Raw genomic sequence first — 17399 nt, forward strand, 5'->3', positions numbered from 1 at the left:
CAGTATAAAGTGGGGGACCAAGAACAATGGCCTCTTAATGGCACACTAAATTATAACACGATCCTCCAACTTCATCTCTTTTGCCGGGAACAAGGAAAGGACTCAGAGGTTCCTTATGTCCAGACCTTTATGGCCCTTAGTCAGAATCCGGATCTTTGTCAGATCCGGATTGGCCCTTAGTCAGAATCCGGACACATGCCGCCTGTGTCTTTCTGTCTTTCTGTTGCCGCCTTATCCCCCCTGACCCTCTCTGTCTCCCTCTCCATCAGATCTCCTAGACGACCCTCTACTCGACCTTTCCTGTCCCCCACCCCATCAACCCTCATTGCTTCAGCCCCTGCCCCCCCCTCAACCCACAGCTCCCCATCAGTCACCCCCTTATCAGGGAGAAAGCCCCCTCTCCCCTCCCCACACAAGGTCGTGGACTGCCCAACGCCAGGAAACAGATTCTAATATGCTTCCCTTAAGGGAAGTAGTAAATGGAGACATGGGCGCTATTGGAGTCCATGTTCCCTTTCCCATGTCTGACATTTCCCAAATTCAAAACAAGTTAGGTTCCTTCCGTCAGGATCCCACCACTTTTATTAAGGAATTTCAGGCCCTCACTATAGCCTTTGACCCGACCTGGTGAGACATTCATGTGTAGTCCTGACCACCTGTTGTACTCATGAAGAGAAGAACAGGATATGGGCATTAGCCCAAGCTTGGGCAAGACGAGGCACAGCTCTGTCTCCAAAACCCGGATGGTTGGGGACCCATTTGGGGCTGGTTTAATGACTCTCTGTGTAACTACACCCTCAATTTTAATCAGACTAGCCTGGAGTGGGATCCCTGGTCAGAGGAAAATAAATATAATGTATATGAAGGTCATTTCACTTTGTGTTGGGGAAATTCAAGGAGAGATGCGACTAATAAATATATTAACGAAGACCATATCCCCATGAACAGCTCGGCCCTGGGAACTAAATACGTGGGGGTCAGTGTGAGCACTGGACACTTACTTAGTTTAACCTCCCAGCAAGATTCTCCTCCAAAATATAACATAATTCAGCTATACTCAGAAAGTTGTTATGCCAATCCCCCTGTCACACTCATAACCAGTCAGAGCCCGAATTCTCCCCTTTATGTATAGATGATTACTTCCTCGGAGTTTGGCCTGCCCAATATAATCCTAGGCCATGGGACCCCAGTCTATTTCCAGAGGAAAACTCCCAAAAGGTCAGGGCTTGGCTCTGGGGACCCACAGCAGGGGAATCCTTAAGGGGCACTGGATTTTCATCTCTATGTGGTAACGGGGTCTATCTGGATCTTCCCACACTTTGGAGGGGCTCCTGCACAATTATTGCTTCAGTCCCAGAGGCTACCATTATGACTACAAAGGATTTAGCTTCCTCAGGAGGCATTCCCAACCTTGCGTCCTTCCTCGAGGAGGCCTTAAGACCTGCCCGGGAGAGACAAAAACAAACCACTGATTAAGGGGGACATGCTTATGATAACCCAATTCTTGATTGCCCCAAAATAATACATAGCGTCTTTAGAGGGCTATTCTGGTTTGCAGGCATACCCCTTAGAGAGGAGCGTTCTCCATCTCACCATCATGGTCCAGGAACCTTGGAAGGCTACGGTAGCAGCCACGGAGGAACAGCAGTCAGCCCTAGGCTCTCTGGCCGAGGGGGTTTTACAAAATAGGAGGGCCCTTAATGTTATAACAGCTGAGGTGGGGGGTGTCTCTGCCCTACTAAATGAGACATGCTGCTTCTATATTAATACCTCCGGCCACATTGAAGAAGACCTTCAGATTCTAAAGAAAAACATCAAATTAATAGGAGATTTAAAAGAGAGAGCAGGAAAGGGCCCCAGCTGGCTTTCCAGCCTCCTCTCCTCTCTGGGGATCCAGATATGGACATGGCTATTGCCCTTCTTGGGACCATTAATCCTGATAGCCTTTGTTTCATTGTTTGACCCCTGCATTATTAACACATTGTCTAAGTTCATCTCCCAACAGGTTCAAAAGATTTAATTCCAGATGGTGCTATAACAAGGGTACCAGCCAGTTGGCACATGGACTACATTGGAACAAGCCGCCTTATCATTCTGTGGGCTCTCATCCCCTCTGTAAATATACCCTGACAGAGACTGGGCATTGGGACCCAGGGCCCCTACGACACCCCTGCCCAGCAGGAAGCAGCCAGAGAGATTGTCGCCCCTTCTCCTTACAAAAAGGGTTCCTGAATGCCAGAGAAGGAGCTAGGCAGGTAGGTAGACATGAGCAGGGTATCCAATAGGGCCAAAGAATTGGCCCTGTAAATAAAGAGGGGGGGAATGTGGTGTGCTCCAAGGACAAAGAACAAGATAAACTCAAAGGGACGATATTGCCTGAACAAAGAGTTACAGGGCTCCTATCACTCTGTCACACTGTGACCACTGCAATGTCCCAGAGCCCTCCCAAGCAGCATGCCCTGTCCCTTTCCCATCCCATATAAGGAAAGACATTTGCCGTGTTTTTCTCCCGCTCAGCACACTGAAAGTATACACACTCTGCCCAGTCAGCAGATGACTTACAGGTTCCCTGGCTATAAAAATAGACAAGCGACCCATGCTCATTGTCGACTTTCCCTGGCTACCAGGAAGTCGGCCCGCTGTTCTTTCAGTGACCCTTCTCTTTAATAAACTCTATCTCCCTTACTTTGTGCCTTGTGTCGGGAAATTCTTTTCCAACCCGTGCTCGGACCACGACAGGAGGCCTTTGACCTCCCAAAGGCAGCACTGTGGTTGGGTGGCTGCCTCTGCTCGTGTTTGTGACGGGTACCTTCAGAGTGCTCCCCTAAGTGGACCACACAGCCTTGCTTGCACGTCATCAAATGCGATTGGGTGGTCCATTATCATAGTGGCTGCCATTTATTAGCTACTATGTGCCACACACTTGTGCATTATCTCCTTTCATTTGCTAAACAGTTTTTTGAGATAGGCACTATTATCCACATTTTACCAATGAGAAAACTTACTAAGTAACTTATTCAAAGTTGCACAGTTAATAAGAGGTACAGCCTAGATTCAAACCTAGAGCCAAGGTTCGTAATAGCAACCAGGATGTGTCTGGACATTTCTGGGGAGAAGAGACTACAGAAGGGGGCTACTTCGGACAATCAACTCCAACTGTGATGCTAATAAAGAGAAGTCACGGCTTTCATACAAACACAGATAATTTTTAGAGGCAAAAAAAAAAAAAAATCAACCAGGTGTCCCATTAGCATACACCATTAGTGTCTAGTTGGACACAGATGGATCCCTGTCACAGGAAGTGATGATCCAGTTAAAGAAGATGAAATAAATGCATATCCATATTGTGTATTTTGATGCTGCTCTCCAAAGAGCTTGCAACTTATTGTACAAATTTATTGAGGGAGGATTTTGCGTTGTATATAAAGCACAATCCAAAACATGCATACTAGTAGCCAGCGCTGCATTGGTTGTATATTTGTTTCTCCTTTCCTTACGTAAGCGCGTTTACACAACATCAATACGCAGAGCAGTAGCCAGACGATGCTGTGCTAACTGATGGGAACAGACAAGTTCTGCCGAGCTCAGCACTTCAGGACCGCGCTGCCTTCTGAAAGTATCTTGTCATGAGAAATGCTCACCTTGAGAACACACCTCCTAGAGATGTACAGCCGGTTCATTTACTTTTAGTGCTTCTGTTGGGTTGGGAGGAGCTTGTCTTTAATTTCCATTTATGGTTAGGTTTTGATTTAAGGAATGGTAAATCCTTCAAAGGCTAAAAAACTGACCTGGCTGAACACCTGGTCACCTTCCTAAAGGTCTCTTGTAAGAATTCTTCGTTAGGAAGTATTTCAGATGTAATGATTTATAATGGCATTTACAGAGCTTAATGTTAGTTCTGAAGGATTCACTTGTAACTTATGTAGATTTGAGTTACATTCATGCTAATTGTCCTAGTTCAGAAAAGTGTTTATATAGACATTAAATCACTAAGACCTGCCTGTGGTTAGACCACATTACTTCAGTCTCCCTCAGCTCTTATTTTAATTAGTGATTATGTACACCCCATAAGTATATAATTATCTGTACATATCTGCTCTACAGCCTCTAATTTGCTTTGACTTTTTTTTGTTTTATTACATTGAAAATCTTCTTTTTAGGATAGATATATGTTTTCCTCCTCCACAAGCCCCAAAACTCCTAGCAGAATACTCTGAACACACACACACACACCCCAGGATTTTGTCTGACAACAAGAGTTCCAAGTCAATTAGTGAGTTTTAAGTCTCGTAGCTTTGGAAGTACCTCATAGGAATCAAACCTAAATGATTCCTCCCAGATACAAGCCACCTCTTGGATGGTTTCTTGTCTTCCAATTCCTTTTTTATATAATCAAATGGCCACACACTCCTCTGAGAGCCCATGTTAGAAGGAAATGCACCATCTACACGAGCGAGCATTCATCTGTAAAAGATCTTACTGTACTCAGAGGCTAAAGCTAGTTTAAATGTACGTCCTATTTCTGTGTTATTTACCTCCTTTCTTATTCACTTTTTTTCAGTCTTTTCACTTAGATCTATCGGTATTATTCAATACTTCATTTTCCCAAGCCCATGTCTTCAAGTATTTCTAGAGCTCTTTTGTGTCCATCACTTACCTTATTTATAAAAATCAAATATGTTAAAGTCTGAACTTCTCTAATGGTTAAATTGGGAGACAGATTATTTTCCATGGCAAAGGATTCTTCACTTTACAAACGGGACCAAGGACCTCTCATCTCTTCTTCGTATAAACATTATTGAGCACACCTGCAAGATGAAAAGAGTTCCGTGGATGGATGGTGGTGATGATAATACAATAATGTGAATGTACTTAATGCCGCTCGACTGCACACAGAAAAGTGGTGAAGATGGTAAAGGTTATGTTAGGTGTATTTTACCACAATTGAAAAACGTATATTATTGAGCATCTACTGTGGGCCTGCACTGTGCTCAATGCTGTGGCCATGGCACTGAGTGAGACAGATACTGTCACTGCCCACACATCCTGGTCTAGTGGGACAATATAGTCTACTGACCAGGTAATGCTTCCCATGTGGCACGGTGCTGTGTAAGGTATGTCACTGTAACTGAAAATCTGGCAGTGGGCACCTAATTTACCTACAGGAGATCACAGAATGCCTAATATCGAGAGGTGATGTTAACATGAGATGGGTTTGGCCATTTCAAGTCAGCAGAGAAGGGCTTCAGTGTTGAGGGATCAGCCTGGGCAAAGGGTTATGAGGTCAGAAATAATTCAGTGTGTTTGAGCAACTAAAGGAAGGCCTGGTGTGGCTGAACAAAATTCTTGGGAGCAGAGAAAAGGGTGGAATGACAAGAAGTTGGAGAGAAGCCAGCATCCTGATCATTCAGATAAAAAATATTTGGATTTTACTTCAGGTAAAAGGAAAAAGCCACTGAGAGGTTTTAAGCAGGGCATTGACCTGGTCTTATTTACATTTTAAACAGACCACTCGGACTGCAGTATAGAGGCTGGGTTGAAGGGGAAAGAGTAGAAGCAGAGAGAATACTTTGAGCACTTTCCCACTACTGCATCTAAAAATGTAATTAAACCTAAAAATACAACAGAAATTATATTTTTTAAGGGGTACCTTTTAGGTGGACTAAATGCAAAATACATCTATTAGTGTTGGTTTCTTTTGTTATAGGAATCTAAATTTTTTCTTTGACTTTTTTCTAGGCCAGTACACTTTAATTTGCTTTTCCTTGTATTTTTCCTGAATATATAGTGAATGATTTTTGACGAATGAGATAGTTTACAATAAAGCTATTTGTAATCTGTCCAACATTACTCATAAATAATGTATTACCATTGCTGTTATTTAAATATCAGATGATAAAGATAATCTAAACAACATTTCACTTGCTGAAAAGATATTCCTAAATTATTGATTGTTGTCTTACCCTCAGAGGTTGATATTGTCTTTCGAGGGATATCCTATTTGATCCATCTTATTTGAACCATCTAGTTCTTCCCCGGCTGATGGACCCTGGAGTCCAAAGAGGAGGGTCCTGGGGAAGGAGCACATCTCTGGAGTGGGCCACATACTTCAAGAGATGTCTTGTTTCAACACTAAAAAATTAAAACTCTTGAATCACCAAAAACCAAGGATTGGCAGAAAACACACACTGAATGAGGGCAGAGTTCCCATTACCAACAGTGATGATAAAGTCACATTGATAAAATGTACCAAGGCATTCCTGGCCACATTGCATTCTCAGTCTTCACTTCGTGAAGCAGAAGCCCTCTAAAGTGCCTGGCACATAGTAAGTGCTCAGTAAATGGAGGCCATTATTTTCTTATTACTCCAAAAGTTTTACATATATGCGTGTGTATATATATTTATGTATTTTTTGATACTTAAAGAAGATACTTCATAACTGTGCCTACTGCATTACTCAAAACCTTCGTGGGCTGTTCAAACTAGAAAACGGGACTTTGTGTCCCTACCCTCAGGGTGGTGATTTGAGAGGTCATCTAAGCACCATCATCCTACCTGCAGAATTCCCACACACTTTTCCACGGCTTGCCGTCCTCGTCCTCTGCTCCGTGTCACTCTATGACTATCCAGATCCAGCAACTATATCCAGAAATAATGGAGAAGCAAGGGTGTAGAAGGAGGAAAGTGTATATTGGTTCAAGGATATTAACTGCTGAAGCAAATAAACCCTAACATTTCAGTTAACGTAATGGAAGTTTTTTCTTTCCTCACACAATAGTCTAACTTGAGTCAGAAGACAGTGATGAGTAGGTGGGGCTGGGTCTGCTCCACACAGTCATTCAGGGATCCAACTTCCTAGAGGCCCTGCCCTCTTACACATGTGGCTTCTTCGGGAGGGAGGGAGGGGGAAATGGTGGGTTGTTGTTCAACAGATAAGAAGTTAGTCATACAAGAGGAATGAGTTCTAGAGATCTGTGGTGTAACATAATGCCCCCTGTTAACAATATGCTATTGTGCACTTTGAAATATATTAAGGAGGTAGAACTCATGTTGTGTTCTTATGACAGTTTCTAATCCCAAACAATAGAAATAGAAATTAGAAAGAAAAGACCATATATATATATATATATATATATATATATATATATATATACACACACACATATATGTTGTTTGTGTATGTAAGTACATATGTAATTTTTAATTGCCCTGAAAAACTCTTAGGTAAAAAATTTAAAATTTCAGTTACATTTTTATATTAAAATAGTGACAATGCAGATACTCTTTATCAAATGTTATGCTGTTCATATGGTGAACTGAACTTAGAGAACTCTAACTTCTTATACTTAAATACATTCATTATTAAACAATAAATGAAAACAGATGAAGAAAATACTCAAAGGAATTTAAAAGAGGTGATGCAGAATAAAACTGAGGAGCACAAAAGTATGGAATTCATAAAGATAAAAGCAGAAGTTAATTAATGAGATAACAGAAATACATCACACCTTAAACATCTTTCATAAACCTTGTAAGTGGTAACACAAGAAGTCTTTAGATACAAGATCTCGGGAACTAAGAAATATGTATATGGGACTTCCCTGGTGGCACAGTGGTTAAGACTTTGCCTGCCAATGCAGGGGACACGGGTTCTATTCCTGGTCCAAGAAGATCCCACATGCCGCGGAACAACTAAGCCCGTGCGCCACAACTACTAAGCCTGTGCTCTAGAGCCCGTTGGCCACAACTACTGAGCCCACATGCCACAGCTACTGAAGCCCACACACCTAGAGCCCATGCTCCGCAACAAGAGAAGCCACCGCAATGAGAAGCCCGCACACTGCAATGAAAAGTAGCCCCCGCTCGCCACAACTACAGAAAGCCCACACACAGCAACGAAGACCCAATGCAGCCAAAAATCAAAAAATAATTTTAAAAAAGAAATATCTAAATCCATATCAACCAATGTTAACTCCACTTGCAAGGTGTGAAGATTTGCTAACAATAATGCATTATAGCTTCCATTTCTTGTTGAAATGGCTTACCATCACCTCCTATGCAAGCCCAGACTGATGCTTAAGATTCAGAAAGGCACTATTGTAGATACATCAAAAGATCTTCCTATGACGACATTGTTTTCTGTTGTGAAAATTTGTTAACAACCTAAATTCCAAAAAGGAGAGTCATAGTTTAATAAATTATTCCATTCTTATAACGTAATACTATGCAATCAATAAACTAGTACCGGGCTTCCCTGGTGGCGCAGTGGTTGAGAGTCCGCCTGCCGATGCAGGGGACACGGGTTTGTGCCCCAATCTGGGAAGATCCCACATGCCGCGGAGCGGCTGGGTCCGTGGGCCATGGCCGCTGAGCCTGCGTGTCCGGAGGCTGTGCCCTGCAACGGGAGAGGCCACAACAGTGAGAGGCCCGCATACCGAAAAAAACCCAAAAAACTAGTACCATAGAAAAATATCAAATAACTTGCGGAAGTGTTCTCAATATATTCAGATTCCAAAAAAGCAACTCAGAAATTGGACTGTAATCTCATTTATTTAAATACAGAAAGGGGGGGGGGCGGCGAGGAGGGGAAACACCAGAAATTGTAGATGAAAATGTATAGTGGGGTTACTAGTGATCTTCTTTCTTTGTGCTTCCCTGAATTTTTTCAGTTCTAACATGAACTTATTACTTTTATATTCATGAAAATAAACCATAAATGTTACATTTTTAAAAATGCCTTCACCAATATTTCATAGGACAAAGAAGCCAGGTATAGCAATGTCACAGTTAATCATTCATGTATTTAAGAAATATTTATAAGGTGTGTCCTACATGCCAGGCAAGTATTTAAGAAATATTTATAAGGTGTGTGCTACATGCCAGACACTGGAGATACAGCAGTATCAAAGCAACGTAAAATCCCTGCCCTTTTGGAGTTTGCACTTTAGAGAAAGGGAGAGAGAGATAATATGCCAGTACAAGTATATATGATATCTTCTGGTAATAGTGTCATAAAGAAAACATAGCAGCATAAGGATAAGGAGTGATAGAGAAGGCTGTTTATAGGATGGTGTTGTTTTGCTTTTTTTAAATAGAAATATAGTTGATTTACAATATTGTGTTAGTTTCACGTATACAGCAAAGTGATTCAGTTATATATATATATTCTTTTTTCAGATACAGCAAAGTGGTTCAGTTTTATATATATATATATATATATTTCAGATTGTTTTCCATTATAGGTTATTACAATATAGTGAATGTAGTTCCCTGTGCTATAAAGTAAATCCCTGTTGCTTATCTATTTCATGTATAGCAGTGTGTATCTGTTAATCCCATACTCCTAATTTATTCCTCCCCCCTCCCTTTCCCCTCTGGTAACCATAAGTTTGTTTTCTATGTCTGTGAGTCTGTTTCTGTTTTGTATATAGATTCATTTATATTATTTTTAGATTCCACATCTAAGTGATATAACATTTGTCTTTCCCTGTCTGACTTGTTTTGCTTTTGCTTTTCTTTCAGAGAAGAGTGTCTGAAACAGAACATTTGCAACTCTGTTATTGTTAATGTCTTTTGTCTCCCAACAGGAATTGGCGATAATCTAAGATCTACAAACTCAAAACAGACTTCTAGTTACTGATGCTTATCAGACACCTGTATTTTAATTTTAATACCATGACTAAAACGAGGGAAAGCAAGGGGAATCCACAGGTGGAGCAGATGAAACTCGAGTGCTTAAAAAAAACCAAAAAAACCCCACCTCTGATTCTTTTGGCTTTTTTTTTTTTTAAATGATTTCAAACCACTTTTATTTATGCTGCTTTCAAGCTCCCCTGCCTAGAGCAGGAAGCTCCACCCAGACCTACTGAAGCAGAATTCTTGTTCCAACAAGCCCTCCAGGTGATTCTGATAGATGCTAACGTCAGAGAACCACTGCGTTAGAGACAGGCTGAGTGCAGATCCTTGGAACGCGGGTATTCCACTTTTGATTGTCACAACAGTTGCTGATTCTGACTATGAAGTATCTTCTGATTGAATGGGTTTATATTAACTGTGCCAATACTAAAAATCATACCTCTGGAAACTATTCTTCCAAATTCAATCAGTTCAAATGTCAAAAGAACTTCACAGAACAGATTAAATCATCACATTCTTCTTTAAACAAAGCATGCAAAGTGCCAACATAAGAAAGGTACAAAAGTTGTAACCCAACTATACTCCAATATAAAATAAAAATTAAAAAAAAATTAAGAATGAAAAAAAGAGAAATGTACAAAAGTGAGATTAAAGGGTGATAGTGGTGGACCTTGAACCTTACTTGTTGACCTTCCCAAGCCCTAAATCCTGCCCCTTCTCCATCCCTACAGCAGCCCCCAAGGCACCTCTCTGGAGTTTCTGCAGGATACACTTTGAAAATCATTTGCTCTTAGACTAGTCATCTGGCCCTTAATTACATATTGCCTTGGCCTTGTATCAACTTCTCAGGTTCGATAATTTCCTAGAATCGTTCTCGCAGAACTCAGGGAAACACTTTATTACATTTATCAGTTTATTTCAAAGGCTACAACTCAGGAACAGCCAGATGGAAGAGATTCAAAGGACAAAGTATGAGGGGTGTGGGGGAGGTACATGGGGCCCTCATGCCCTCTCTGAGGGGCCACCCTTGCTGAACCAAGAGGCATCACCCATGGGGAAGTTCTCTGAACCCTGTGATTTAGGGGTTTTTATGGAGGTTCCATTCTGTAGGATTAGATCGATGAACTCAATCTCTGGATGTCCAGAACCTCTTTCCTCTCTGGGGCTCAGAGTTCCAACACTCTAATCACATAGCTGGTTCCTCTAGCAACCAGCCCGCATCCTGAAGCTACCTAGAGATCCACCAAGCGTCACCGTAGTAGCATAAACTCAAGTATGGCTGAAAGGGGTTTGTTATGAATAACGGAAGACACGCATCATCTCTATCACTCAGGAAATTCCAAGGGTTTTAGAAGATCTGCGTCAGGAACCATTGACAAAGACCAACTATATAGTTCTTACTGTAATACACTTCTTATACTTTCATTTTGTTATTTTATCATTGCTTTTTGTTTAAGTTTTGAGCAGTCTGAGTCCTTTCAAGAATGAGGCAGAAAAAAAAAAAAAGAATGAGGCAGGAAAAAATATCATGAAGCACAAAATAACATAAAGAGGGCATATAGAGCAGACATATAATCAAAACCAATATAGCCAGCAACACTATAGCCAGGAAACTAAAGGCATGGGTTCTGTGTGCAGTGTATTTCTTGTATTTTTCATAGTTCTTGTATTCTTCTGTGTCAACTAAATGGAAGAAGGAATACAACTGGCACATAGAAGACATAGCCCAGCAAGGTGGCAATGAGAGTTAGCAGCTATTCACATGGTTTTCAATTTTTTTTTTAATCAAATAGGACCATTATTTTTCTCCAACGGACCTCATGTTTAGGAAGATTTTATCCACTAGACTAACTTAATAAGTAATAAATTATTTCTCCAAATTTTTGCCAGTGTAGATATAGATCATGCATTCTCAGTGAGGGCAGAAATTTGTTTTTATGGAGTGGCTGAAAATATCTTACTCTTTGTATATATAAAGCACAGATATATAGATACATAGAGAGATATACACAAAAACATACGTAATATATCTACGGTATTAAAATGTCATAGGAGGGTGGTTAGGAACAAAAATATGTCTAAAAAAGTTTGTTGGGGGATAACGAAAAAAAAAGGTAACGATGCACTCATATAAATGACTTCCAATCAGAAGATTTGATCTGTGAGAGCTTACCAGTATTATCACACTCAGTTGGAATTTCAGTCAAAAGTAAATAAATGTCATATCTCAGCTTGTGGGTAAATGTCATCGTTCATTCAATAGTGAGCACTTTGCCAGGCAGTGTTCTAGATGCTCGGAATACAAAAGGATAAAAGAGCCCTGTCTTCATGGAGCTTACGTTCTGGTCAGGAGAGATAGTACACAAACGGATAAAAATATGTATAATATATCAAACAATGATATGGTATTACAAGAAAAATAGAGCTTGACAGAGAGAAAGGGTGTGTGATTTCATATAAGGTGAACGGTTAGAGAAGTTTCTCTTTGGTACAATGACATTTGAGTTGAGTCCTGAAGGCTTCGAGGCAGAAACTGTTGGGGTAACAGGGGGAAGAATGTTCCAGGTAGAAAGAACAGAGGTTCAAAGGACCTGAGGTAGGAGTGGGCTCCCCTTGTTGGAAGTATAATAAAGAGGCTAAAGGAGTAGGAATAGAATGAACAAAGGGAAGGAGTGGGAGATGGGACCAGAGTAGCAGGTAAGAGGGGAGGTGGGGTAACAAAATCCTATCACTGAGTAAAATAGGAAGCCTGTGAAGGGTGTGAAGAGAGGAGCTCAGGATATGATTTCCATCTTCAGAGGTTGGCTACCTTGTAGAGAACAGACCTTAGTTTGGTGAGCATGAAAGAGAGGAAATCAATTGGAAGGCTACTGTAGTAGTCCAAGCAAGAAACGGTGGAGACTAGTCTAGGATAATCAGATTTGGGATATATTTTTACAATATGCTCTTCTGAAAAATCCAGAACAGCTCAATGTCCCCATAATAAAAGTTTCCAAATTGGGAACTACAGGATTATCCCAAAGTCCTAGGTCTTATTTGGGGGGAATCTTTGGTAATTCTTCAGGTTGGCAAAAAATAAATCAGCAAATCTCACATTTTCTTTCATAGGAAAATTTTGTTTGTAGCTGGATCGAATTACTATTTGGACAAAAAGTGGCTCCTATTAAAAGACAAGGTTTGTATATTTTGTTACACAGATGTCTTTTATTTTGGAAGCTGTCAATATCTCCTTAATTGCGAGTGGTTTAAGTTGGTGTAACTTGCTATATCATGTAGCTTTTGAAGTGCATTTGTATTTCCAGAGCTCAGAAAGTACATAATGAGCATTAATGAGTCTTCCTAGGCAATTTTTAAAGTTACTTCTGGCATTGATCAACTGTTATGCTTATTGTGGTGAAACTTTCTTCCAGATAAAACCCGCGTTTGGCTCTGAAGTCTGTTTTCCAATAGCTATTAATCAATTTTGCAAGCTGCCTTAAATTCTTTTTGGTGAAAGGCCGTCATAAATAAGTAAAAATAATCATTGGTTAGTCCGGAGGTGGGGAAGTACAAGCTAGTATACGTGCAAGGCAGCAGGGCTGGGACATATTCTACATACAGGAAAGAGTGATTCTTCTCTGTGGTTAAGTGGGTCATACCGCTTGTATATCACCCTCTCCTCAGGTGAATACAAAGGGCTGTAAGGGGCATATAATCCAAGGGTCTACTATCAAAACAAGTCCATTTCATGAGATGTGAGCTGTCACTTCAAGCAATGACTTTTGAGGTCTTTGGTTAGGGGTTACAAAGCATGTTTTCAGAATGGGCCTGTTATCTCTTACAAAGAATAGTATTTCCAGGAAAAAAAAATTAACAAAACTTTTAAAATAGAGACAAACTGGTTTCTTCATTCCTGGAGTGCAAGTAAATTATATTGCTAAGTCATATGTATATAAACCTATGTTGAGAAAATATAATATTTGTACTCTATATTACAGGTTTTGTTTGCTCTGTGTGTGTTCCATTCAAAATATATTTTTAAGTATTAGTAAAAGGAACAATAATTTGGCTTATCTTACACCTTATATAAAGAGAAAAAAGAGCTGGCAGACCTAAGATTGAGAAAGGTCAAAAAATACTTAATGACCTGTGGACCAGAAGATCAACGCTGGGCTAAGATCAAACTCACGTTAAAAGTGGTACAGCCATGGGCTTCCCTGGTGGCGCAGTAGTTGAGAATCTGCCTGGCAATGCAGGGGACATGGGTTCGAGGCCTGGTCTGGGAGGATCCCACATGCTGCAGAGCAACTAGGCCCGTGAGCCACAACTACTGAGCCAGCACGTCTGGAGCTTGTGCTCCGCAACAAGAGAGGCCGTGACAGTGAGAGGCCCGCGCACCGCGATGAAGAGGGGCCCCCGCTCGCTGCAACTGGAGAAAGCCCTCACACAGAAATGAAGACCAAACACAGCCCAAAATAAATAAATAAAACTAAAAAAAAAAAAAAGTGGTGCAGCCAGCAAGCCACCAAAAGAGAGTGGGGTCTCTCCCATCCTGTTTGCCAGTGGAAGGTCTAACTCACTTGTATGCATACTGCCAGAGACAAGCCCACGAAACGAAGCCAGCAAAGCAATTGCCCCTTGCATGTCAAGCACTGAGGGCGGTGTCATTACGTTTATGACCTTTGGGGAAGCACAGGAAGAAAAGGAAGGTCTGAAGGATGAGGGGGTGGTTCAAGGTTCTGGTATAATCCTGCTATGGCCACAAAAAACACAAATCCCTAAACCCCAAGTGCCCTGTGAATGTCTATCCCACACCAACTATGCAAATTACAAATTTTTAAGAATAGCCTTAGAATCTATCCATATTATCCATGAATAAAGTGTTTTAATTTGAAAACAATCACTATAATATTCCCCATACAGTATAAATATATAACTGATGTACATATATATAGTTTAGATATATATGTATATCAGTTATAATTTAAGATTTCCACAAGAATATATTAATGAGCAATTAAACCACCTCATAGTTCGAACTGGTTCTTATCTTTAAAAAATATTATTTTCAAAAAATAAAATAATTATTACTTTCAAAAACTAAATAGAAAATAAACGTTTTTAAAACAGCATGTGGGAAGTAGAAAATAAAATAATAAAAATGCCATTAAGGTGAAGGGGGGAAAAGCAAACCCTAATATTCCTATTTTTAGAGACCCCTGCAAGTGCAAGACTTTTTTGAAGTTCTCTAATGCCCACACTTCTGGTGCTTTAGGAAGTCAGTTCTGCTCTGCACAGGCCAAGACTGGGAGCCCATTTACAATATTTGAAAACTTTAATGGAAATTCTAACTAAGTTTGCAGCTCTAGAGATGCAAGTACAGGAAAAGCAGTTTGAAAGTCAGCAAGGGCCTACAAATGCTTAGGGGTCTTCCCTTTAACTCTTGCTCTTAAGAGTAACTTTTTGGGGCTTCCCTGGTGGCGCAGTGGTTGAGAGTCCACCTGCCAATGCAGGGGATGCGGGTTCATGCCCCGGTCCGGGAAGATCCCACATGCCGCGGAGCGGTTGGGCCCGTGGGCCATGGCTGCTAAGCCTGCACGTCCGGAGCCTGTGCTCTGCAATGGGAGAGGCCACAGCAGTGAGGGGCCTGCGTACAGCAAAAAAAAAAAAAAAAAAAAAAAGAGTAACTTTTTGTAGTTGTTTAGGTCCTTACATGGAAAAAGAATGTATTTTGCCAGAGAAAAACAAAAATAATGAACCAGATTTACAGCTAATTCCTCTCAACTGTCTTCTTCCACAAGACCTTACTCCAAGGATATTCAGAGAAATAATGTTCCAGGTCTAGAGACAGTTACCAGAATTGCACACACTACACAGCAAACATTTCATTTTTAGGTTGCATGTTTTAGCATTCTAAACTGCCTTCTTTCCACCAAGAGCTGGGCACTAAATTTCTTTCTGAGTGAGAAGGTGATGGGAGTTTGGGGATCATGGTAATATTGTCTCCGTTATTTCCAGATTTGGTGGCTGTCCTTTGGTTACATAAGAGAGTGCCTCGTTTTGAGGAAATGCACACTCGAATGGTTATAGTTAATGGGGCATCACGACTAGGACCTAATCAAATGGCTCTGGGAAAAAAATAGCTGAGAGAGAGAGAGAGAGAGAGAGAGAGAGAGAGAGAGAGAGAGAGAGAGGCGGGTGGGGGGCCGGGGAGAATGGTAAATCAAACGTTGCATAATGTTAATGACTGGGTGAGGAAATGCCAAGGTTTTTTGTATTATTCTTGCAACTTTTCTGTAAGTTTGAAATTATTTCAAAATAAAAAGTCAAACAAATTTTTAAAGGGCACAGTTTGAAGAGCCTCCAACTGGCCACCTTTTGTACTGTTTGAAGCTCAAAAAAATGACTGTAATTTTAACCCAGTGAATGAATAAATAAGAATTTATGAGTCCACAATGGATACTTAACAAAGGGTGAAAGAAAACAAGAAAGAGGAAGGAAGCAAGGAAGGGAGAACAGGAAGGAGAAAAAGAAGTACCACCATTGGAGGCTACTACCATGCCAAGAGCTCAATCTGAATTTTTTTTTTTTTTTTTGTACGCGGGCCTCTCACTGCTGCGGCCTTTCCCGTTGCAGAGCACAGGCTCTAGACGCGCAGGCTCAGCAGCCATGCCTCACGGGCTCAGCCGCTCCGAGGCATGTGGAATCTTCCCAGACCGGGGCATGAACCCATGTCGCCTGCATCAGCAGGCGGACTCTCAACCACTGCGCCACCAGGGAAGCCCCAATCTGAATTTTTTATAGAGGAAAGAATAAGCATTTACTCTGCCGTCAACACAAATAACCAATAAACAATGTATAATAAGAAATAGAAGAGAATTTTATTTGAGCCAAGCTGAGGACTATAACCTGGGAGACACAGATTCAAGAAGCACTTGCATTGTGTTCTGCCAGACTACAAAACGGGGGAGGCTTATATAGGCAAAACCCACCAAGTTACATAAATTGTTTGTCAAGAATTAGGATTGGAGCTGGCAAGAAGTAAGGGTTCTTGTTAAGCAAGGATTGTTGGGATCCAAAATGTTTGCACACTTATAAGGGGAGACCTTGAGACCATAATGTTGTAGCTGGCAGCTGCTAGCAGATATTATTTTGAAAATGGCTGGTGGTGGTGTTCTTGAGTTTGATACAGTTCACAAAACTCAAGTTCTCAGTGATGCAGTAACATGTTTGAAACTATACCCACAATCGCCATCTGACTCCATTTTGGATGCCTGAACCACAGTTACTCCATTTTGATTTTTAAATGATCTTAAATAGGTCATCATGGTCTTTTTTGTTGTTGTTGCGGTACGCGGGCCTCTCACTGCTGTGGCCGCTCCCGTTGTGGAGCACAAGCTCCGGACGCGCAGGCTCAGCGGCCATGGCTCACGGGCCCAGCCGCTCCGCGGCATGTGGGATCTTCCCGGACCGGGGCACGAACCCGTGTCCCCTGCATCGGCAGGTGGACTCTCAACCACTGCGCCACCAGGGAAGCCCCATCATGGTCTTTTTGAGAAGAATTATCAACATCACGAGTTGTTGAGTGAAAGGAAGATTTTCTTTTCAGAAGAATGCCCATTCATACATGTGGAAGAAATGATAGACTAAAAAATCACGATTTAACAACCACCAAAGAAATAATTAGTTATGCAAGGATCATCAATGCATGCTGGGAAAAAAAAGTGTGTGTGTGTGTGTGTCTGTGTGTGAATACATAGGTAGAAAGACAAAGACAGTAAAA

Source organism: Monodon monoceros, unplaced genomic scaffold (assembly GCF_005190385.1).
Source record: "Monodon monoceros isolate NGI ecotype Baffin Bay Population unplaced genomic scaffold, NGI_Narwhal_1 Super_Scaffold_17, whole genome shotgun sequence".
NCBI classification, from domain to species: Eukaryota; Metazoa; Chordata; class Mammalia; order Artiodactyla; family Monodontidae; genus Monodon; species Monodon monoceros.